Here is a 3,056-nt window from a genome sequence, read left to right as displayed (position 1 = left end):
ATCAGTTCATGCACCAAATAAAAAATAAGTGGTTCCAATCTCTGTATGATTTGTAGAGAAAAGTCTGCAAATTTTCTGTCATGATTGAACGGCTGAAAGTTAGGCTATAAACTGTAAATTTGTTTATAAAAATTAGCTCTTTTTAAAAGAAAGAAGGGCTTTATAGTCAATTAAATGATTTTAGACTCTAATTCTAAAGGTGTGTTTTACACTTAGACTTAGGCAATATTTCATATTTTTCGCTTCGAAGTCTATTAGTTTTATTAACTTAAAATTTTGTATTCAATAAAGTTAAAAAAGTAATAAAATTAAAAAGAATCCAAGTCTTGAGAAAAATGAAATGATTCAATTACTATAATTAAATATGTATGATTGATATAATATATTAAATACACCTCAGCAAGAGCCTTATCAACTAGGCGTGATAATTTGATGTACAGCATAAATGTGTATAATCATTTAATGTACTAAAACCCTTTCTAGTATACCCATTATTGTAATTAGTACTTTTCAAGGGACAACGTTTTTTTAATTAATTAAATACATTAATATAAATGACTTTCTTTCTTTTGAAGTGCATGAAGTGCCCAGATTTTTTTTTAAATCACTTTAAAATCACATACGCACAAGTGGCTTTCTGCGAAATTGATCCAATCAATTTGGGAAAACACACTTTTCTCAAAGTTGCTTTCTGCCTCATTAAATGATGGCCAATTAGGGCTTATAAAATACAATCACAACAACAATAGTAGAAAAATAATGGCAAAAACAAGAAGTAAAATGAAACACATTAAAGCAACAAAGTTCAATGACAATTTGATAAGTATCAAGGCATCACAGCATCAAGGCATCACAGCATCACGGCATCAAGGCATCGTGTAAGCAGCTGAGTAGTAACGCCTTAACAAAAGGATAATTACCAAGTAATATTCCTAAAAATACTTTGAAAATAACGATAAAGAAATAAGAATAAACGGAATGAGAGAAATAATATGACAAGAAATAAATTACATAAAAACATCGTAATGGAATGTGAGATATCCTCGTGCAAGCCATTATTGATTAGGAGTAACTGATAAAAGTTTAATTCTCCACAGGGAAATAAAATGTTTGTCCCCATTTGAATAGTAAACATAGTAAACAATTTAATAAAAAAGTAATAAATAAAAACAATCAAATAAGACTTAGAATGCATATTTTCAATATTTTATTGTTTAAGTTTGGATGTTTTTGTTTAATGGCGATCATAAAATTCCATTATTAATTCCGAAATTGTTTGCACTCAACATTTGCCAAGGACTTTACTTTTTCAACTTATACAGGCTATCTACGGTAGTAATCTAGTAGTTGAGAAGGTTGTCTTTGTTTATTATTAATAATTTATCTATTAAAGCCAAAAAGCAATAATAATAAGATATTTTCATATATTTAAGTATTTAAATACTTCGAAATATTCATATTAGTCTACATATATGTATATGAAAATAAAATCACACAAAAACATCAAAAATTGTACTAGATATATAACATATTTTATAAAATAAACCTGTTGAGTTTTTATTAAGTGTCTAACTAGGGAAGATTAAGTAATTTGGTTGTAAAAGTAAGTTTTTTTTGGTTGTAAAAACTTTAATCGAGAAAAAGAAAACTCCCGGTTATATTAAATTTGTGCTTTCATAACCAAAACCCGTTTCTTTCATATCAAGCAAAAATTATCGTTCTTGATATATTGAAGTGCCTGTTAACAGTTTTGAAATTTGATGGCTTTGAAATTTTTTTTGATAAATTCAGTCTTAGTATCTCACTTTCATTGGCTAATCATTGAAGTGTCATTCAGGCAGAGATAATGGTAATCAGTGCGTACAGAGCCATACGGGACTGACGTGAAAGTCGCAGTTCTTTTGGATAGTCAAGCTCCAAATTAATATGTGACACGTGTTAAAGCTCCTTCTCTTGTAGTTCGAGAATGCTGGATTAGTCTAATAAGTTTTTAAACTTGTCAGTGTACAACTGATATGGGTGTCTAAATACAGAGACATCATATTCAATTATAAATCAGACCAATTTGTTAAAGCTGGAATGCTGTTTTTCAAAATTCACTTCGCTAACATTAGTATTCTTGTTGTAACGGCTCAACTAGCAATTAAACATAAATGATTAGGGTTAGCAGGAAACGCCCGGATAGATATATATTCCTATCAAATCTCCACACTCACCTGATACAAATTAGTCAAAATTTGTACCAGTTAGCTAATTCTACTAAAGCGGAACCAACGTAACACAGCTGTTAACTATCGGTGATGACAGGTTATTGCGTATTAAAGAGGAATGGCTATGTATGAGACATTGTAAAGTACAGTTTATGGAAGTTTGGACAAAAAATTTGGCAAATGAATTTTAAAATTTTTTTAAATGTTTAGTTTCCCACATTCTTACGGGCGACCAAGATAACTGGAGAAGTAAGCATTACGAAGACATAATAATGTCCTAAAGAATTCCGTTAAGCATATGCATCATGGATCATCAACATAACTATTTGTTGAATGTGGGAACTAAAAATAGAATTCCTCATTCGAACAATTCTAACAATCGATTGAGAAATTTTATAGAAATGACCGTTTTAGTTATCGAAATCCACGCTACTAATGCCACCTGGCATTAACAAATAGCCAAACATTTAGTTACTATGAACAGTATTTTATGAAACCACAGCAAGAAATCTGCAAACAATCGATTAATCGATTAATTAATATTAATATAATGGCATTGCCAGGAATTTTCAATAATAGTTACAATATTTTCATTATGGAATTACATGTACCAAGTACGAACTAGCTGGCAGCACTGCTGCATAGCAAGGATAAAAGAAAAAGAAGAGTTTTTTGTTTTACTAAACTAAAGTGTTAAAGTAGAACAAAGATATCTCTAGCATATGGCTAGGTGATACATGCAGTTCGACCTGCAATTACAGGACAAACGTGACGAAATACAATGCACTTCACTGATTCCTGCGTCAAGTTGGCATCAAATGTTTTACAGATACTTCTGCCGCTGCT

The sequence above is a fragment of the Teleopsis dalmanni genome, chromosome 2 (genome assembly GCF_002237135.1).
Source record: "Teleopsis dalmanni isolate 2A chromosome 2, ASM223713v2, whole genome shotgun sequence".
NCBI classification, from domain to species: Eukaryota; Metazoa; Arthropoda; class Insecta; order Diptera; family Diopsidae; genus Teleopsis; species Teleopsis dalmanni.
This window is presented reverse-complemented; position numbering follows the sequence as displayed.